At 40.2% G+C, this 23,178-nt stretch overlaps 1 protein-coding gene across 2 annotated transcripts in view; it reads left to right on the top strand.

The window, feature by feature from the left end:
- LOC117935317 (leucine-rich repeat and fibronectin type-III domain-containing protein 2) overlaps window positions 1-23,178 on the top strand; it is a 127,415-nt gene that overhangs the window by 54,461 nt on the left and 49,776 nt on the right. For both annotated transcript variants that reach the window (XM_034857425.1, XM_034857424.1), the window contains exon 3: window positions 21,043-21,176. The gene's annotated coding sequence lies outside the window, so the exon portion shown is untranslated. The remainder of the gene's footprint in view (window positions 1-21,042; window positions 21,177-23,178) is intronic.

Genomic DNA, 23,178 nt, shown 5'->3' with positions numbered 1-23,178 from the left:
GTAAGCATGGAAAAGCTTCATGATTAACAAGGATTTACAGAGAGGGAGGGTGAGCTGTGTGCCATGATATGCCATGATGTTGATCAATTTAATTAATGTAGGTGACAATAAGACAACATAATTAAAACGCATTCATAAAGTGAGACTGTTACTTACTACTAGTCGTCACTCAGTCAGTCAATGTCTAGTCTCGCATTGCCAGACCTGCCTCCACAGCATTGTGAGGAGGGTCTAGCAAGTCCAGACAGCATTCTGGAAAACATGTTCTGGTTTATTGGCATTTCTGTAAACCAATCACAATCGTCGTGGGCGGCGCTAAGCACCGTGCAACTGCAAATTAACCTTGGGAAGAAACTTGGTTTGGTGAAGGGTACGTGTCATCAGAAGTTGTTTTAGTCGTGCAACAAAAACCTCAGATTGGACAGATATTCTAGCTAGCTGTCTGGATTTACCCTGCAGATATCTGAGGAGCAGTTAACTGAAGTCCTCATAAATCTACCGGAGTTTAAAACTACAAGACAAAGTAAGCGTAAGGTTACAGACTTCCAGGCGAAAAGAAGGACCTGCGGCACCGGAGCAATCCTGGAAGTAGAAGGTTGTGGACCCAGACAATTTGTCAAATGTCTAACGGTGGCTCAGTAGTTAGCACTTCTGCCTCACAGCAAGAAGGTTCTGGGTTTGACTCCAGGTAGTTACGGGCCTTTCTGTGTGGAGTTTACATGTTGTCCCAGTGTTTGCGTGGGTTTTCTCCAGGCTCTCTGGTTTCTTTTCACCATGAAAACATGCATGCTAGATGACTAGGACTACACTTGAGAATTAGCCGACTGGCTAACACTGGTGCATTTACAGAAATGTTAATTAATGTGCAATGTTCTTATCAAATAAATACTACTATGCCAGCTATCTGGCATTGTTTTTGCAGCCACCGTAGCAAGGTGTATTGGTGGGTAGTTTCTGATAGATTTTGGTGGGCCCATCTGGACCAAAAATGACAGGGATGATGTTTTTGTCCCAGTCCAGCCTTGGCTGGTGTGACCAATACATATGTAGTGTGGAATACTGTGTGGATGCACTGTTTAACAAAGACTATATCTGTATATTGCCAAGAGCCAAAAATGCAGGGAAACAATGTTTCCTCTGCTGATAGCTTTGAGAGTGGGTGTGTTTGAAAGCCTTCCCTAGGAGATATGTGAAAAGAATAAGGGGAGATATGTGATGTGCTCTAAATATTTCCCAAACAAATTGAGTTCAAAGATCTTAAGCAAACTTGACAGTTAAACAAAATCTGCTACATCCCACAGCCGTGCAGATTATATAAAAACTGGCTGATTAAACTGTAGCAGAGAATCTTCTGTGCTGCAAAATGGTTTTTTTCTGCCTTTTTGACTGGGCTTTGATGAGAAAAAGTCTTGATGGTAAGATCCCTAAATAGCTCAGCCTCCACCAACAGCTGTTTATGAACTTGTCCCAAAAGTGTCACCCAGGTTGATGAACAGTAGCACAAGCCCTACTGACAAAGTTCAGGATCACATCAGCCCTTTCCTCAACAATCCTTCAGTGGCTTAAGTACTGCTGTATTTGAGCTGTGCACCCCCCTGAAGCAGCACAATTTGTGTTCACCTGCCTCCCTTGTGTGGATGAAACCGTAAATCAGCCATGTAATCAGGCATGTTGTTTCCCATGCTTGCATTATTACCGTTGAGACAGTGAAGTGCCGGTCGAACAGACAATGTGCTACTACCCAGAAATACTTTTATTTGTGTTACGGTATGCTGTGTTTTAGTGAAGTGCTATATGTTTTTTTATTTTCTTTGATAGATACAGTTACAAAGGAGGGATGGGGGTAGAAAGAATGAAATGCAAATATCTCAGGTGAAACAAAGCCCATGGTGTCACTGATTGTGTATGAGCTAGCTAACCAACTGGATACCTCGGATCAAGAACGCACAATGAATTAACCAGTGGCTTTAAATGCTTACAGTCTCATTGTTATGGCTGGATTATGATGTTATAATATGAGTAATGTGCATGTGAAAAAGCGTTTCCAGTATTTACACATATGTAATCAAGATGAGTAGCACAAAGTAATTAGGTTGTAATTTTTCAGACTCAAAATGGACAGATTCAATCATGATGGACCTTGCTGTTATGATCAGATGACATATTATCTTCATTATCTTCATACTATACCAACAATAAGTACAGAGTATTGCCTAGTGTACTTTATGGTTATGCCAGAAAGTTGCACAGTAAAGTTAAGCTGTCCTTTCCAAATAGGCAATTCTAAATGCTTGCAGAAGCTTGGTCGCTAAAGTAACAATACATCTAAAGGCATATTTTTCCCATTGAATTTCACGGAGAAGATACAATTCTGACATAAATGGGGGTAATTAAATGAGAGACAGTATCCAGACCGCTGTATGCCTATAGGGTAAATATTTTAACTATTTACAGATGCAAATAGACAAGGGGCCGTAACTTCCACCAGGGCAGCCCGACAAACAGCCCGACGCAAGTGTCTATGCTATTCTAAGACCAACGCAGTTGTTAATTTCCTGTCCCACACCAACGTTGTTTAATCTGGCCGTGTTGCTGTCTTAAAGCAGCAGAAAGTGATCACGCCATAGACCAACAAAAACCTGGGGTAAAGTCAATAACACAGCATTTCACTGAATTTTAACACTGCTTTAGTCAAATGTGCTTAGACTCGTGCACAGCGTGCACAGACTATGCTTGTTACACACACACACACACACACACACACACACACACACACACGCAAAAGATTAAAAATAAAAATGTTACGGTGCGAATCCACCATCATAATAGCAATGTGCCAAGGGACAAACGGATCTGGATTTAAAAGTCGAATGGGAGATGACACTCTAATTGGTTTATTGCATGTTACGCCCAAAACACACCTAGGAATTAATGAAGACACAAAGTACAACACTATTGAACCATTTGCCCATCTCACAAACCCTTTTTTCTGCCATCAAAGTAGTAAAAGTGGATTTGGACACGCCCTAAACACACCTGCTCCAAGTGCTCTACGCCGTCTGCTTAGAGTGTTAAAACAGGGCCCAACGTGAACTTACACCTAAATGTATATTTTGGATGATTTCTTTCCAATAGTCAATAAGATATATTGTATGGAAGCAAATTGGCTCTTTGTTGACCAGTGCCTGTAGTGTCTCGCCATAAATGAAAGTCAATGGTTCCACACAGCTAATTAACAATGAATGCTTCTTCCATTTTGGACTCTCCTGCTCTCCCTTCCCTCCACTTTATCAACACAGCTTGCCATTAGTCAACGGCTGGAATTTCTATGTCACCAACGTGGCACTAGACAGGAAAGATTCACAGATTTTAATTGCACAAATCCACTGAATCATAAGATTTCATTAAAATGAGCTGATTTCACCAAGTGAAAAGCTGTTGTTAAAGGGTTGTTATGATGCATTCCCAATGTGGCAGCAGAATGAAGAGGGATCGCAAGGGTTAGCCTGTCACACCAGAAATGGATATGGCGCCTTAATTAGCTATTTGTGTATTTGTTTGTTACCAAGTGACACCAGATACAATGTAAAAGATTTGTTTTACGTCACTGCCAGAAATTGAGTGTTTGCAGCCTTTTTGCCACTCGGATGATGCTGTAATTATTTTCACCAAATGAGAGATATTGTGTATGTAAAAAAATCCTGATATATCCAGCTGTGCTGGAGTCTGACATACTTGTTTTTCCCCCTCAGATATTGTAATTACAGTCTAAAAATATGATTAGAGCACAGTATTTGCCCCATGTCAATGTGTCAGTCAGACTACTTCTTAAAGAGCACTTGAAGCCTGAAATTGATTCCCACGGGGTATCGTGGGGTCTCTGAATCCTCTAACAACATTGATGCAATGACTTGCAAAGAAAATCTATATAGTAGTCCAGGTTCACAAGGTTGTCAATCAATCTTGATCATATTGGAATTCCATCTGCTCTAATATGCAATATTTCCTACAGTCATGCAATCAATCCACAATACCAGCACACTAAGTACATTAATATTGATTTCCATGCATCCAAAAACAATGTCAGAGGAGAAGAGCAGCAAAGTGAGCCGGTGAACAAGAGTAACTCAAACAATTACGCAGGCATAGTTACACACCAAGCTTATTAACAATTACTATCCAACATTCATTTTGTCAGGAAGCAGGCTGCCAACATGTTTATTACTGACGCATTTCACATTTTAGAGAGCAGCCAAGTCGTTTCACAGAGACGTACTGAAAAGGTCCAGGTGGCTCATGAAAAAGCTTTGTTTTGTCATGAACAAGAGGTATATTGCGATTTAAGTGCCAGTAATAGCAAACATTTAACTCACATGGGTCTTCTCGGATATGAATAATGTGGCTTTGTCTCCGGACAGCAGACATGGTCAATACTAGCTGACATGAAAGAACAATTAAAACTTGCCCAATTGAACCCAATTCTTGAAGAACTCTTTCTAATTCTCGCTTGTAGATGGGTTGGATGGCCAAGGCGACGTGTTTTGTTTTCTGTTTTTATTTCCACTACTTATTCTAATGATTACTGGTAGATTACAGCCCTGCACAGCCTACATTGTCAATTTCTGATGGAAATCTACTTTGTAGCCTATTTACCGGTATTTGCTTAAAACTAGTTGATTGGATGTATTGAAACGTGTCTAATTCGCCTTTCCTTTTCGCATCATTTCAAAAGAATACTTAGGACTTACTTTTCACTTAATGTACACATGACTATTGAGACTCAAGTTCAGCCAGTGTTGGCATGCAGGAAGACAATAGCTGTGTTCAAAACCATTCCATCATTCACTCACTCACTCTTCCCTCTATAGTGTTATTAAATAGTGGACAATATAGGGAACGACCAAACAAGATCCCGGACACTAAATATACTGACCAAAATTATGAGCGCAACACTTTTGTTTTGCACCCATTTTTCAGTAGTTGAATTTAACAATCTAAGACTTTTTTCAATGCATACAAAAGGCATATTTCTCTCCAATATTGTTCACAGATCTGTTTTGTCTTAATCTGTGTTAGGGAACACTACTCCTTTGCCGAGATAATCCATCCACCTCACATGTGTAGCATATCAAGATGCTGATTAGACAGCATGATTATTGCACAGGTGTGCTTTAGGCAGGCAACAACAAAAGGCCACTCTAAAATGTGCAGTTTTACTGTATCGGGTTGGAGGGTCCGAAAAGCAGTCAGCATTGTCAATCCAGAGGATCCCAAACATGCTCAATGGGTGACATGTTAGATGAGTATGCTGGCCATGCAAGAACAGGGATGTTTTCAGCTTGAGTATACATCCTTGCAACATGGGGCCGTGCATTATCATGCTGCAAAATGAGGTGATGGTCATGGATGAATGGCACAACAATGGGCCTCAGGACCTCATCACAGGATCTCTGTGCATTCAAAATGCCATCAATAAAATGCACCTGTGTGTGTTGTCCATAACATACCCAGGGAATAAAGTTAACCTTTTTGCCACCAGCCACTGTGGCAGGTGGATTGTAAAATCCACTAGCCACACCTGCTTTTTGCCAGCCAATATTTTTGCCCCATAAAAGTGAAATACAGGAAAATCACAAGCAACATTCTTGAACATTTTAAGTATACACATCTAAGTGCTGTCAGGTTATTTACTAAATCAATGTAATTAATGTCTCTTATCAAACTTATTTTTTGTCTTTTTATTCTAATGACTTCCCCTGTCGGAGACAGTTATCGTATACCGACTGCTCCTCTGAGTCCACAAAAAAGGAGCAGACACAGTCCTCTTCCTCTACCTCTTTCTCTGAGCCACACACACACCAAATCAGCACCTCAAAAACCTCTTCCACCGTTTCTTCTACCTTTTCCACTTGGAAATAAACGTCTTCTTTTACTTTTCTTGAATCATCCTCATCTTTTTGATGATGGCTTGTTTCAGCCGGCCTCTTCACCACAGTAATGCACCGCCACATTTATATCTCAAATCCAAGCAAATGGTAGACTTGGTTGAAATGTGAAAGAACAAAAATGGCAACAAAAAAAAAAAATCTCAATCACTCATTGGCCACAGAGGTGGCTGGTTGATTGACAGTTTTACACGCCTTTGGCAAAATACACCTGCGTTTGGCGCCTGGTCAGGTGTTAATTTCAGGCCCTGAAATGCTTGCCCATACCAAAACCCCACGGCTGGGCCACTCGATCCACGACGTTGACATCAGCTAACCGCTCACCCACACAACGCCATACACGATGTCTTCCATCTGCCCTGCACGGAGAAAACCGGGATTATCCGGGAAGAAAACACTTCACTTCCAAAGTGCAAATGCCATATAATGTGAGCATTTGCCCACTCAAGTTGGTTACAAAGATGAATTGCATTCAGGTCAAGACCCCGATGAGGACGACGAGCATTAAATGAGCTTCTCTGAGACTGTTTCTGACAGTTTGTACAGAAATTCTCTGGTTATGCAAATCGATTGTTGCAGCAGTTGTCCGGGTGGCTGGTCTCAGACGATCCTGGAAGGGAAGAGGCTGATTGTGGAGGTCTTGGGCTGGTGTGGTTACACGTGGTCTGCCGTTGTGAAGCTGGGTGCATGCTGAAACCCCTTTGGAGAATGCCTATGGTAAAGAAATGAACATTTAACACAAAGGAAACAATTACAAGCTCCCTCAAAACTTGCGACATCTGTGTCATTGTGCCGAGTGATAAAACTGCCCATTTTAGAGTGGCCTTTTATTGCTGCCAGCCTAAGGCACAACTCTGCAATAACCATGCTGTCTGATCAGCATCTTGATATGCCACACCTGTGAGGTGGATGGATTATCACTATTTAGACAGATTTGTGAACAATATTTGAGAGAAACTAGCCTTTTGTGTACATAGAAAAAGTCTTCAAAGTTCAACTTATGAAAAATGGGGCCAAAAAAAAAGAGCGTTTATAATTTTGTTTAGTGTATATATGTTTCATGGTACATTTCCACCATTTAGAACATATATACAGTGTCTAACACAGGTTATATAAATTGGTTAGTTTAGTAACAGATTTGCATAAATGTCTGTATACAGAGCCCCAGCATTGTGGCGGAACATACTATTAACCAAGTGGTTGGGGTATGCATCATGAGTTTCTGAGCTCTAGTAGAGCTATGCAGTAGTTTATGTGTGGGTCCCTATTTTGGTTGTGTCATGCGTGCACACAAGGATGCGCATGCTGTGTATGCGGGTGTTGCCATCCTCAATCCTGCCAATGGTTTCACATTGATCTACAGTTTGAGGTTATTCACAGAGAAAGGCAGCATTGGCAAACAAGATTCAAAATGTCAATTGTATTGGCTTTGCAAATATTTTTTTGGGATGGAAATGTATTCAACACCCTTGTTAGACTTTAAGAATACACAAAATACTTTTCATATTTAATGTAAACATAACTTTTGTACACAGGAAAACGTTACAGGACATATTTAAATGTATATCTAAATAATAGCATGTAGAGATGTCTCTGCATCCTCTGACCTAGTCTCCCTACCCACCCCTCCACTCCTACCCCCAGGGTTTTTAAAGTCTCTTTTGGGAATTTAATATTACATTTACATTTATTTATTCTCTGGTATGATTAATTTGGGCTATGTATTGTTGTATGTTGGGTTTGAGTGTTGAATGCCTGACCACAAACAAAATCCCCTCATGGGAAAAACAATGTTCTGTTGATTTGAGATATTGAACATCTGTATTAGAAGAAAAAAAATGTCAGCTGTTGTGCTTTATTAAAATCTGGATACTGTTATCATGTGAAAATCCATATTGGTCACACCCTTTGTGAAATTACACAGTTGTGTTCATCTGCTTTTTATATCTAACTCTGTACCCCTGCAAGGGATCTTGACTACAGTATCTGAATTGTTAAAATGCATATTTACCTAATTTAAGCTCTTTGTAGATGCAGCAAATAGAAGCACAATCAATCTATAATGGGGGCGTACACTGACATGTCATGCTGTCTTGGGAACATTTTCAGCTTCATGGGAGTTTTTTATTACGCTAAATACTGTAAAATGAAACAGTTTGTTATCACTTAATTTCCCTCCTACTTGGGTTAATTGCACTGTATGTAAGGATTATGTTAACATCGACTGAATTACAGACTGATAAAGAATGATCTGAAATCCCTGCCTGGGTTTAATGATGCAGAATAATTAACCTCAACAGCTTAATATTATTGTATAAGTGCTGTTCAACCCAAAAGGTGACCACTTAGAAGACAAACTTTTAATTGCATCACAAGCAGCATCACTGTGGGAGAGATCTCAGAAGGTTTGAGACATGGTGACCCAATGTGTCAGAGACATAAACACTTACATTATACAATATATAACCACCTACTGGATTTGCATGAAAGGTCAGTATTATGTACACATCTATTTGGAAAATACAAATTTAGTACATTCATATTAAATAAAGAAAACAAATGACTACAGTACTGCAGTACTGTACACATCTTTCAGATGCCATCTGTCATGAGGAATGATTAATAATGACATAAACAACAAGGCACTTAGCCATTTTTAAAACGTAATTAAAAATAATTGTAATCAGCAATGAACTCATAAATGTTGAGAAAATCATCTGGAAATATAGTTTCCCCCCCTGTTCCAGTAATCAAACAGAATAGAAAAAAGCAAGCCACTGTCTTTTTTTAGAATGTGACAGAGCGACCGCTGACAAAGCTTTTCATGTTTTATTGATCAAAAGAGCTATTGATAGACGGATGCGTTTTTCTCCATCTAATTAACTGATGACATATATTGTACTGCCAGACAACTCCAGTCCCACATCATGCAAATGTGGAGCAACTTCTCATTTGCCTCATCAGAGCATCATACCCTACTCTATATTCATGTCTCTCTAGGGCTCTTTCTGGTGTTATTGTGCTTCAGCATCTTGTTATTGCCATCAGCAGCTGGTTTGCAGCAGAATGTTATCAACAAACATCAGTGTTTCATCAAAGAGAACGAAAGCTATTCGTTCAGTCATATTTCCCTGACTGAAAGCATTGTGAACGTGTAATTGAATATTTTATGTGTGTTTTCCATACAGATGTGACACAGACAGAGCAGCACCTTGGCATGTTGTTTGCAGGACAGTTTGTTTTAGACACTGATCAGGAACATAATGCAATCTGCCTATTGATACTGATTTGACCAACGGTTGGTTTCAGGAAACTTCGAGGTAACAAGTTAGTTGCTGAAAATGTCAAGTTTCCCAAAAAAAATTGAAAGACAGGCCTGTCTGGTTCTTTCAGGGAATGATTGTTTAGTCAGTAACACTCTCGTAATGGATTCAACCATTTATTGCAAAAAATGTAAATACAGTTAGTTAGACATGGTACTGAAGGCTCTGCTCTAATAATGCTCCTTGGATCAGCCGAGCAGCATGCTAAGCTGGAACAGGGAGGACGATGCTGAAACCCCCCTGTATACAAGAGTCTGCTCAAATCAAGACATTAAAACGCCTTTTAAACTTTTAAGTCATGTTAACACTCTGAACTAGGGAGGTGGAGGCTAAGGTGATGTAGGCAGCATTGGTGTACCAGTGATCAGTGAGAAGTGAAAAGACTTTTTATCCACAAAGTTCCACCTCAGGGATTGCAACGGTGCCACATGCATGTCTTTTCGCCGACATCTCTTCCTCCTGAATTCTTTGTGTTGTAATTTAAAACTCTGGTTGATTTATGAGGACTATGATTAACTCCTCCTCAGATCTCTACAGGACAGCATGCACGACTAAACAACTTTAGAAGGTACACACGTTCCACCAAAACAAGTTCCTTCCTGAGGCTATTTTGCAATGGCACCACCCAAGACAATTGTGATTTGTTTAAAGAAATGCCCAAAAAACCAGAGCATGTTTTTCCCCCATCCCCGAATGCTGTGTGGACCAGCCAGACCCTCCTCTGCAGCACCGCAGTGGACGAGAGTTTGGCAAAGCGAGAATATGGACGACCTTACTTTCTTCATGATGTGCATTTGCTAACAACTGTGAAAGTTAAGATTTCCCTGAAATTATTTCATATGAATAAGAATCTGTGTTATCACTGTGTAACTAACATGAATGATTACAAGCATTTGTCCATCCTATAGAAATCTCCAGGTTTGTTTGAAGCTTTTCGACGGAATTGTGTGTGGGTTAGGGTTAGCGTTAGGGATTTTTGTGAAGTACTGAAACATGTCCATGACAGTATAGGTTGGCAGCCCGGAATACTGTCTGGTGTTTGTTAGCAACAAAAAAAAAACTTTTGTGTATCACACACAGACCTCAGCAAAGACAACATAATTACCAGGTACTACAATCAGGGGTAGAGCCATTATAGCTAACAGCTTGAAACTTTTCATTGTTTCTCCTGAATTATGTACCTGCTGTACGGTACTGTATGCACCTTGATTGGCTCAGGAGTCTGCACGTGTGTTTGAGTGCAGAGTTCCATGATAGAAAGCACAAAGGATTCTTTGATCGGATGTCCCTTTTCTGTTGAAAGACTAGTGTACAATCTACATCTTGTCGTCAGACATTAGAAAATAAAGTGGGTACCACAGGAGGGCTTTGAGCATTGACATATTTAATGCCTAGACTAGTGCAAGGTTGTGACATGCAAAGGTTGTTCATCTACATAAAGCAGTCACACTGACCCGCTCCATTCACCCTGTGTGTGGTTACAAATCACTTGCATTGGGTTATGAGTATTATTATTTTTAGATTATAAATTCAGATAGAAAATGTAGTTGTCCAATATTCAAAACAAAAAACATTTAAGTTAACTAGTGATTTTCAGATCTCAAAATACAAATAAAGTAAGGTTCCTCTACTTGGGTTGTTAAAATTCAGACATTGACATTAAAACTTTAGTGTGTGAGGTTTTTTTCAAAAAATGAACATCCATTAAATTAAAGCCATTGCCTTTATGAGTTAATAAAAAAGCTAACAAAGACTATCAACTTCACAATACTTTCTATGTATTTCTCCTCATGGCTGTGTTTAGAAATGGGTCTCATCCGGTGACTTTGCACTCAGAAACACAAGTAAAGATGAATACTTCTTCTGAAGAGTCTATAATGTTTTTTTAATCCTCCGTGTCCTCCTTGGCTATTTAGCAACTGTGTGGAGGAGGGCTGGGGGTGAAGCGCAATCACGGAAGGGTTGTGTCAGTGGGATGCACCGACAAAATTGTTGTCATTGCTTAGAATTCCTAATGCAAACGACAGAAACTATGCACTATAGCATTAGTGTATGAGCCTGATTGGAATGGATCAGATCTCGGTTCTATCAGGTTACATTATGCCATACTCTATGATTCAAGAAAGATAAAATTCATGTAAGCTCACCTGAACCTCTCTCATCTGAATTTGTAAACCTGAAAGAAAATGTATCTAAATTGCCCAACTTGAAAATAACCTGCTAAACATTTTAAAGAGGAGAATTCAAACCACATACATTTGGGTGGATGCTTTTCAAAGTAAAGTTGTATTTGTGGTATTTCATTTCAGCAGTAGGAATTTAATAGTGCATACATTTTGCAAATACATATAGATGAATTGAAAACATCAACATGAACTCCCAATTCAACCTTTTTTGCTTCCATTTGGTTGAGAGTTTGAGGTTTTAATCGTTGTTGGGCAGGGTTACCAGTTGAAAAACCACGCCCAACAGTAATGTCGAGGGGCACTGAACACACCCTGAGGACATTTACATCACTGCAGAGAGCTGAAAACTTCAAACCCTGGAAGTCAGTAAAAAGAGGATTTGTAGTTCATTTTAAGTTGCTCTTTAAACAATTTCAGCCGCATGTGGGATAGCCAGGGGAATAATTCTAACTTGTTTTAAACTGTGTTGCATGAGGCATTTTCAGTGTTTCGCATATGTCAGTGTCAAAATGTGTCAACTTCCCTCATCATCTGTGATTAAACCTGACAGGAAGCAGAGTCTGGTGGCTGGCTGTCACACTAAAGCACTTAGCAACTGAGATTAGGCCACAGGCATTGGCACCTTTACTTACCAGTTAGCATCATTACTACATCAACATTTACAGTGAATGATCTCTTATGCCAGGATCAGACTACACAAATTCAGCCCGATTTTGACCCGACAGACACGTTGCAGACAAATGTTCAAAGTAGTGCCCAAAAATATTGGTTGCGACCTTTACCTCTTGTAGTGTGACATAATCGAATATCAGCAATCAAATTGTGGGACACTTCACAACCACGACACGGAAAGTCCAGCATGTCACAATTGTATGTCTACGTCCTCCTAGTGTGACATGTTCTACGACGTGTTCCTTGACGTTGCCCAATAGGAAGAGAAAGTGCTCCCTGCCTCTCTGGTGCACATGCGTAAACAAGGCCATAAAGGAAAAACGCTACGGCTGCTGTCTGGTGGAGGAAAGATACACACAGTACCCATATAGGCTTTTTTCTCCCAGCATAGTACGCTAGTGGGCTAGCCACAAGAATGCAATGCTAGTTATCTGTTTCTCTTCACTTTGACACTGACAAGCAAAGGAAAACAGGCTACACCCTCCTACAACCACGATGGCTGCACCTGATTGGACAAACTCCAAGATTTCAAAACAGACCCTGCAGTCGCTGAATCTGTTTTTTATTTCAGACCTACAACGGTCAGTTTAAAGGTCCCATGGCATGACAATATCATTTTATGAGGGTTTTAACGTTAGTAAGCTTTGTCCCAGCCTGCCAATGGCCCCCCAAGTGTGTAGAAGTGGTGATTGTTGTAAACCGAGCCCTGGGTATCCTGCTCTGTCCAATCTGGAATTGTGTTCCTTATGAGGATTTATAAGGGGCAAGATTACCTCCCCTTTCTCTGCTTTGCCCGCCCGCAGAATTTGTCCTGCACATGAGAAAGAGAGAAATGGCACATACTAAGGAAAGCTCATTGTGGGACTGGCTCTAGTGGCTGCAATTGTGCACCAAGGCTGAATTTTGGGAAAGAGACTCCAGATATGGTATTAGGGGACCACTAAGGTCTATATAAAAGTGACTTCAGATACAGTATCAGGGGACCACTAAGGTCTATATAAAAGAGACTTCAGATATGGTATTAGGGGACTACTAAGGTCTATATAAAAGCATCCAACATGTTATGTCACCATCTTATGTCACTACAGCACGCGATAATTGGTCTGGGGGCTGGCGGGTGTCATACTTGTAGTGTTGCCACTCTTCTTTCCATGACACAGCAAGATTATTGGCAATATGTCTGTCTAGTCTGACATATTCACATAGTGAAAGACAACCAGAGATGGCAAAAGTACTCACTTTCCGTACTTAAGTAGAAGTACAGATACTTGTGTTAAAAAATACTCTGGTAAAAGTGGAAGTACTGATTAAACTTCTTTACTCAAGTAAAAGTAACAAAGTACAGGCTTGGAAATTTACTTAAAGTATAAAAGTAAAAGTAGCCTTGCAAAAGCTACCTGAAGCACACAAATGTTACTAGAGAGACGCTGAGGAACCATAGTGGACATGGAAGACACGGTCTTTATGTGGCAATGGCTACATTTTAAATGGATGTCTGCCAATAGGCCTAAATATATGATTATTATGACAGAGACTGGGACTCCAGGTTAATAAGATTCTGACTTATTAGCAAGATATGAATTCAGTTGTGATTCTGTGAGAATTCACAGATCCAGTTTTTATTTTTAATCTTTCCCCCTAACATAAAAATGAATCTACATTTATGTGTGTGCTCAAATACGGCTTAAGAAAAAAGGAATGACTAAACAGACATTAATGAAGAAGTTCCCCAGCACATTGGCCAGGAGTCGTTCTTGATGCCTTCTGTCTCAAACATCTCTCTCAGATAAGGCTGAGGATGATGGGAATGTCTTGCTGTTTTCTTCATTTTCAATCATGTTTCCATCCATACTACAATGTGCTAACGTTAGCGCCCTCCATACTACTATGTGCTAACGTTAGCGCCATCAAGCCTCAATGATTTGCTGTGAATTAATGCACAATGCTGAATCTGTTGAGTTGTCTTAGTAGTGCGTCAAATGCAACGTACAGTAGATGTATTCCCACCCATTTAGATTGAATATGGTATTGATGACGTAAACAATAATAAGGATAACTCAAGGGAAATTATGTAAAAGTTGAGAACTAGATTAGGACTGGATTAAAGCGGATTCTGGTGGCAACTTGGCCCCAGACGACTTCTCTCTAGCTAAGTTTCCATCCACTTGTCAACTGAACTACAGTATCTGAAGTTCGGTAAAAAAAAAGAAAGAAACTCATGCGAATAAAGCTGGTGAAACTGTTGACGCTTCATTAAGACTAACGTGCAACCTAGCTAACATGTGAAGAACACACCAAAACCACTAGCTAACTTACTTTAAATGTGAAGAACTATAGACCAAAAATAGGCTTTTTTGGGGGGGGCATTTTAGGCCTTTAATGGACAGGACAGCTGAAGTTGTGAAAGGGGGAGTGACATGCAGCAAATGGCCGCAGGCTGGATTCGAACCCCGGCCGGCTGCGTCGAGGAGTAAACCTCTATACATGGGCACCCGCTCTACCCACTGAGCTATCTGGGTGCCCAAAAAAAATAAAACAGGCTTAAGTGAACGGACAACATGAATTATACGACTTACAGTTCTCAAAGACTCTCACACACAAACTCAGCTGGTTATCCTCCGGACAGCTTGTCCCCTTTTCATTTCTCTCACTTTTTTCTCCGTGTGGCGCGCGCACCCGCTCGCGGTGTGAGGCGCGTGTCCGCGCTATTGTCCGACATGACAACCTCTTGTAAAAATAAAAGTAACGAGCCAATTTTGTAAAATGTAAGAAGTAGAAAGTACCGATATTTGTGTAAAAATGTAAGGAGTAGAAGTAAAAAGTCGCCACAAAAATATATAGTAAAGTAAAGTAGAAATATCAGAACAGTATCAGTACAGTAACGAAGTATTTGTACTTCGTTACTTCCCATCTCTAAAGACAACAAAAAAAAGGTAGTCTGATCCTGTCGTTGCTCAAATTCTTTACCATTATTTTACCTTTTATGTATGTCTATGAATGGACAATACATGAACCTTGGGTTCATATGCCTTTCATGTTGATTAAACCATCTTGGTGACAAATGCATTGGCTTTTTGTGTGAAGGCTGTTCAACCCGTCCAACTGATTGGAACATAGCATGTTTTTATCTAATAGTCAAGTGATGCTTCTAAGGTTCCAGAATCAGACATAGAATTCACTAAATGTAAACTGTAAACTGTAAAATGCTGCCGTCAAAACAGTGTTACGATAATGGGGTTGTTTAAAAAATTGCATATGCTCTTAACATGCAATCTTGACCCAGTGGTTATTTGCCAGAAGAAAAAAAGAAGTGTGTGTGTGTGTGTGTGTGTGTGTGTGTGTGTGTGTGTGTGTGTGTGTGTGTGTGTGTGTGTGTGTGTGTGTGTGTGTGTGTGTGTGTGTGTGTGTACTATGCGTGGTGATAATAAGAAAGAGGCAGTACCATGTATTTATACGCTATGGGCTGACCTTTTAAAATGCCATCCTTTGTTGATAAGGGCTGACCCTCGACCATAGTGTCACCGCTGCAATACTACCTACGTAGGTGGATTGTCCTTCTCCTGAGGCGAATGCACTCAAAGCTTTTCTAAGAACTTGTTGTGTAATTGTTTTACCAGAAAAGGCCAGAAATATTGTAGGTAAATAAATGTTGGACGCATTGTGAGTGGAGAAATGGTGTAAAACTAAACCACTGTCATTCGATCTTTTGCATGCGAATGAATGTCGCTGTGTGTAAACAGGAACGATAATGCACAGCGGCTTTGCATGGCTGTATGATGGGACCTAAAATGATGTCATATTAAGCTTGTTTTGGACCTGTGTTTTGGAATGTAATCCAGCTAGTTTACCAACCTGCATGCATAAGCAAGTGCATTACAACCTGACAGGGGACAAACATGTGCTTCAGGCCCAGGCTCTTTATGTAAGCCTCATTCCAAAAGAGATTTTATAACGACAAAGATTTTGGAATATAAAATGTGTTATTACCCTTGCATACATAATGCATACCAACTTGTCATGAGCTAAAATATTCCATCTTGTGTTTGGCACTGGAGGGCTGAACATACCCAGTCAATTACTGTATGTGGCTTTATCATATATCTTGCATGTAAATGAGACTATAAATACCCAGACTCATCTCCTAGATGTATCACCCTGTTAGGGTACTAAACAGTGTGACACACTATAGGTCTCTAACTGTCTTGCAGATGTTCATAATATCATAATCACATGACGTGCAGACTTTACTGTCATGCAGGGTCAGAACTTCTGCCCCCACGGCTGGACTGGGATAATAATTTAAGCCGGGAAACTTAACAGAAGTCCAGGCCAACACCCACTCATTCACAATAGCCCAAGTAGGCTGTCACTTTTTTCCGTTTAGGTTTATGATGGCTGTTGTAAATTATGTATCATAATTTGTTTTAGCAATTTTTGAATTGAAATATAACCCTTTTTTACTAATCAAGAATTGATAAAGAAAGTTGTTGTGAATCCCTCCAAAATACCTCAGTTAGACATCAAGACCTTAAGGAACATCATGTTAAAATCCATGCTTTGATTTTTAATGAACACCTTTGACATATGGAGATTTCAAGAATTGTTTTTTTTCTCCAATGGATGGCAAGCACTTTTTGTTGCTCTTTGTTGTTCAATTGCCCAGAAACCCTTTTATTGTCAATAATGTACAAAATGGCTACAACGGGGACTAACAGTTAGCCATAGTCCAACTAGTCTGTATTGACGATGTTGAATATCCTGGACTGTTCAGTTTCCGCCGGGGGCTGTAATTGTTTTCAATGGAAGTGAAGCCTTTTGAAAATCTTCAACTCAGAGTGGAACAAAAAACGTCATTTGACTTCACAGCTAAATAATGATTGGTTGAGGACGGGTGATTCAGTGGTTGCCTACTGTAGCAAGAATAGTAAAAATACACAACCGAGAGAGGAAGAAAAGGAAACTCTGTGTTGCAGCGTTTGTTATGTAAGATTGCTGAAGATTGCTCTAAAACATATTTCTTCTTCCTTGCAAACTCAGTCTGTTCTCATCCAACTAGCTCATGTCATGTTTGCACCACTCGGCTGAGCCAGGATGCAGGATGTGCTCTCACAGTGATGTATTGAACTATGGGAATTACTTCTGTGTAAAACCCCAGTACACTAATGTCTGCACACTCTGTACTGTTTGTGTGAAGTCTTCTTTTACATCAGGCCCAATAGTGTAAGGTGACTTTGGAGAGCGCTGCTTCTTTGAAGACATCATTCATTAGCACAGAAAAGGGACAGCGCAGGTGCAACCGCCCAGCGCTCGGATCAAAACATCGCCAACAGCAGGGCAAAGGAACGTGCCTAGCATTTCCTCTGACGTTGAGTCTTTGAGGAGCCTCATTTGCAGCTCAGGTGTCATGTGCAAATCCCTCCAGAAAGATTATGGTATGCTCGGCAACCTGTCATGTTATCATGACAGGTCTGTTTGCAGGAAAAGATTAGATCTGATTTGAAAGGACAGTACAGCAACTCTGCGCTAGATCCAGGTGGAAATAATTGGTAAGAAAGAGTATATGTGTAGGCTGTGCAGAGAGTTGTGAAAGACAAGACAAAGTCAATGGAAACTCTCAGGACTTATGGATTTCCTCACCCCTTAAATCTTGGCTTGTGCAAGTAAAACACTGACTAATAAGGACCTTATGACTCATTCTTTGAACTTTCTATCTTGAGTTAAAGTTAAAGAGGCAGTGACTCCACAGATTTCACATGTCAAAGTCAATTTAGTAGTCATGGTTAGTACAACTCAGACTGGGGAGACAGATGTCTGATGTTTTCTGTGGTTCTGGAGTAGATTTGTCAAGTTTCATCACCCGGGTACTTGGGGGACTTAGAACAGAAAGTCTTCAGTTCAAGTGTGGGTGTTTGGAGAAATTTCCACCACTAAGTTGCATTATGGGAAATGTAGGGTCTGGTGTTTTTGGAGCTTGACCAATATTAATGGATACATGTCCGTATATCTCTACCTCTGCTGCCTTTTGACAATATTTGGCCTTGCTAGCAGCAGGGAGTGGGTAGGTCAGCCAGTGCACCACTTTTGGCAGAACTGAAATATATCTCAACATTTTCAAGATGGATTGCTGTGAAACTTTGTGCAGAAGCATTGTCATTGTGAGCATGTTAGCATGGTAACAGAACATCCTCACAGAGCCGCTTGCATAACTGTAGATAACTCCTTGTCTTAGTCTTTCACCCCAACTTTAGAAGAGCAGTACTAAATCATTGGGCTACTCGGCCTACTGTAGACATTTGTGTTTCTACACACATCTGTATTTGGCTTACATGTATTTTATTGGCATGTGTAAATGTAATTCACAGTGTCTTAGCGACTCCTGATGTTCTCATACTACTGTATTCCTGTAAACCCTGACAGAAGGGACGTTGGCAATGTGATCTTGTTCATAATTAACAGACTGTAAACACTGAATGCATTGTGCTAAAACACTGAATTTAAACGATGTTGGCCTGCTACAGTATATCCGCCTTGATTGACCCCTTAAAGAGTCCATAAATGTCAAGGTGCATTCTTGATTAATTACTCTGACGTAACTTGTTTCGAAGAAATTGTTCAGAGACCACACAGCTTAATTAATTTCCTTTTAGGCACTCAGTAGCTCACGTCTTATTTGCAGTATTTGACATTCATGAGCATGCACACTGCTTGTTTTACATTAAGAAACTGACAGCCACAGCAGGGGTATGGCAGTATTTTTGGTGTGAAATTAAAACAGATGAATTTATGTATCATAATGTTTATGTGGACGATCCTTGATTTCCATATTCATCATCGTCAAGCTTCTTCTCCAAGGTTTCTTATCTCTGCATGTAACACCAGGCTTTAAATCTGCATTAAAACAACCTGAGCAGAACTGCAAGATGCCGAAGAGTGAAAAAGAAAGCGTGTCCACATGCAGTTAGAGAAACGCTTCAACACCGTTTCACTCTGTTACATCAACCATAATCTAGAATGACACCTGTTTGATGACCTATGCCACACGCAACAGCAGTGTTTCAATTATACAGCGTGAAATTGTAACTGTCTGAATTCTGGTTGAACTTTTACAGCTTCATGCCTGTTTGCACTCAAACAATGTTAAGCCCACCATATGAAAGGAGGTTTGGGCACTTGGGCTGCTGTAGGTGGAGCCGCTGCTTGCAGGCTCTGGAATCTCGTTAAGCATATTGTGTTGTCAAAGCAGAGGTGTACTTGGCAACGGCTAACCGCTCCAACCATGGAAGTCAGGAAATCTCTGTGGCTTAGTAACACCCCACATTGCAGAAAGAGCTTGTCAATGGGATTTTGGGAGGATATTCTGCAGCTTGTCACAGAAGCAAAAATCCCCTGACATACCAACTGAAATGGTTTGTTAGAGTGAATAGTTTCTTCTAGTCTATATCCACAATGTTCCACTTCCGGGATTGCCCCGTAGCCGCCGGAAATTCAACCAGATTTCACTCTTTTCGGCTGTTACCTTCTGCCTTCTTTCTGTTGGAATTTTAAATTCTGTTGGATTTATGAGGAATATGGTTAACTGCTACACCGTGGCTGTGCCGGTGCTTAGCCCTGCCCATGATGATTGTGGTTAGTCTAAAGAAATGCCAATAAACTAGAGCAGGTTATTCTCCCATCCCTGGCAAAGCAAGACTAAGTTTCTTCAAATTTTTAGATTTCAAACCCCAACAATATTCGGATGTGGTGAAAATTTGATGAGCCTGACATAGGAAGGGGAGCCAAATTAAAATGGCTTGGTGAGCCCCATGTTGCCTGATCTAATCAGCCGACAAAAAAAACTAACTGGGTTTCACTATTTCAGTTTGTGAGTTCGTAGACATGATGTGTCCTCTTTAAATACGCTCTGGAAGTATGGGCTGGTTTTTAATGGAGAAAGTGCAAACAGACTTTTTGAGGGATCAAGCAATCTGCTTTTTCTTTATGCTAGACCACTGTGACACAGTGCTTATTATCCAGTACCACACTGGCACATTTAATTTGCTGTCTCTTTGTCCATTGCCATAGGACTGCAGCATCTTCTTAGTCAGGCAGTTGGACTGTCTGAATTTGGCAATGACAGACCCCTGGCAGATGCAAAGCTTAAAAAGAAGAAAGATCTATTATTTTGTAAAGACCATTAATTGCATTTAGACTTCAAAATTGCTTTTTTTTTAATGCACCTTGGCTGGCAAAGCCTGGAGCCAGAACACCCCGTTTTCACCAAAATAAACATTATGAAACCCTGTTGTCTACCATTCTCTGTGTGCTTTTCATCTTCTCCAATTAGGATGGGAAGCAGCTGTGGGGTTTGGGAGGACATGTGTTCTGACATGGTCACGGAATTTTAACGAGATGTACTAATGCTGTATTATTAGACACCAGCTATGTCATCCTGTCATAAAACTATTTAACATGAAACCTTGTCTGAGAACATTATGGATTTAAATATGTGTCTGTCTGAACCTGATGTCCTTTTCTTTATATTCTCTCCACATCAGAAGTAAGTGCTCCCTCCTGCACTCTAAGGTGCAGTTTGAATGTTTGATGTTTTGATTAAACTTTGGTCATGGCCAGCCATGTGCTCCTAGAACAGATACATGACTGGACAAATCCAAAAGGTCAATATTTTACCCAATGTGGCATGTCTTTTTCTAATTAATGCCTTGAAATTGCAAAGACTCCCAGTTTGTTTGGCAGAAAATCATCAACATCCAAAATGTTCATTGAAATGCTACTGAATTTTCCCTTGGGGAATCATGGGAGTCAGTCTTCTTTCCTTTGATGTCAAGAGTTCATACAACTCTGTTATTATGATGTGAACAACCATGGCCCATAAATTCCTTTCACCAACATGCCATACTGTGCATCTATCTTCTTTAGGTGGTTTAGGAGATTTCAACAGAGACAAATGTGACTATCAAGAAGCGGTGTTGTAGGAATCGGACCCCACCTTCTAGACATGAATCACTATGTGTTTGGATTCCTGACCTGACCTAACATCTGATCCTGTTACTGTGAGTACCAGAACATAAAGTGATAAAATTCCCATACTTGTAAATGAAACACCACATTACCATTAAAAAGAACATTAATGGAGGAAGAAGAAGTGTTTTGGCCCAATGGCACTCATCCATCTGTGTGTTTACATGCAATATCAGGGTTACAGTCAGTGTTCAGCTCAACCTGATTTCTTAAATGTCATGTTTGAACAACCAAACTTCCCCAGATAGATTTCTCTGGGAGAAAGACAGTTTACAGTACATGTAACTGGGTGTGCTTGACAAAGATTTTGGATAGGAAAATGAACACTGTGACAGGGACGTCATACGGAGCAGTGAAAGAAAATCTCAACCTAACTTTTTATCCCCTTAAAACAAAACATGTCAATTCTTCTTTTCACAGAAATGTGAAAATCTTCATCAAATCTTCTGAAACCCATTCTGTCACATATCTCCAGTCAGCATTTGTGCCGCCTGCACCACAATGAGTGGATGATACAAACACTCAGAAAAACCCAGAGCATTCTGATTTACTTAAGTTGGATTAGAGTCTTAAGCTATCTCCCCAAACTCTTCTCTTCTTTGTCATTATATCATTCTCCTTTTCTCTGAGAAAATTGGCATCATTTACTGCTGTCACTGCAGAGCTCATTGTCCCCCATTATCCCTGGGACAAAGCTGCCGTGACATTGAGTTAATCCGTGCTTGTTTCAATTTTGCCTTCAGGGAATAAAACAGATAAGAAGTTTAGGTAAGTGACGGCAAGGAGGCAACACAGACTACAATGATTGGACGGTAAAGAGAATGAAAAAATGCAATCTGCCGGGCCAAATGGGTCGATTTCCCTTAAAATTTCAGAGACATGTTTTGCGTGCTTGTCAGTTTTTCTGTCTGGGATTGATAAAAAACTTTTTTAAAGACTAAAAATCCTAGCTAGAATGTCAGACCCTGTAAAAAGAGAGCCACGGGCGCCCAGGTAGCTCAGTTGGTAGAGCGGGCGGCCATGTATAGAGGTTTAGTCCTCGACGCAGTGGGCGACCCTTTGCTGCATGTCATTCCCCCTCTCTCTCCCCTTTCATGTCTTCAGCTGTCCTATCAAAAATAAAGGCCAGAAATGCCCAAAAAGTAATCTTAAAAAAGACAACCACAGATAGACTTTAAAGATCATTTCATGAAATCTAGGGCAAGGAAACTAGAGCAGGCTCAACAACATTTTCCCAATCATCATCACTATGTGACATAAGTTAACGGTAAACTGCTGTAAGACGTCAGTCAGAAGATCTGTCTACAAACTATATGTGCTGGCCTGCTCTTCCACTAACCAGTGAAATACAATGTGTAAAGTTGCACTGGCTTACTGTTTAGTACTGTTTAATAAAGTATGATTATGAATACATAAAGTCATACGCAAGCAATGTATTGTGAACCTTGACTTGGCTTACTTAATAACATCCACAGAACACATCTAAGAGACTGGAATTAGCCAGTAGAAATAGAAAGTTGATCCAAATACGTCTGCTTAGTATGTTCAGTCCCTCTCCTACCATTTCCAAAAAAGATGATGTAGCCTACACTATGCAGTTTTATCCAGGGTTTTCCGAGATTGACCCATATTTGGAGGTAAAAGTTGAGACATTTTATCTCTTGGCTGCATGAATTTTGACCACTCCTTTTTAACTTGTACATTACAAAGCCCTTTAACTTTATCACAGAGTAAAGAAAATGACACCAAACTAGCAGTGAGTTGGACCCTGCGGTGAGTTGTTGCTGTTTGTAACACTAGATTTGGTTTCAATAAAGATGCTAGCAAAGCAACACAGTACAGAAAATAAGCCCAGCAGAAACGTCAGATAGGTAAGAACCCACGTTTAACTATATATCTGTATGTATCTGGACTTTTTTTTTAGATTGTTGCAGCCAAAAATGCCTGATGTTGCGGGCGCTTTTGTTAAAAATGGCAAAGTTTTAAAGTTTTTTTTTTTTTTGCGAGAGACAGAGAAAAAGTGTGTGTGTGTGT

The sequence above is a fragment of the Etheostoma cragini genome, chromosome 20 (genome assembly GCF_013103735.1).
Source record: "Etheostoma cragini isolate CJK2018 chromosome 20, CSU_Ecrag_1.0, whole genome shotgun sequence".
In the NCBI taxonomy this organism is placed as follows: domain Eukaryota; kingdom Metazoa; phylum Chordata; class Actinopteri; order Perciformes; family Percidae; genus Etheostoma; species Etheostoma cragini.
This window is presented reverse-complemented; position numbering and strand designations above follow the sequence as displayed.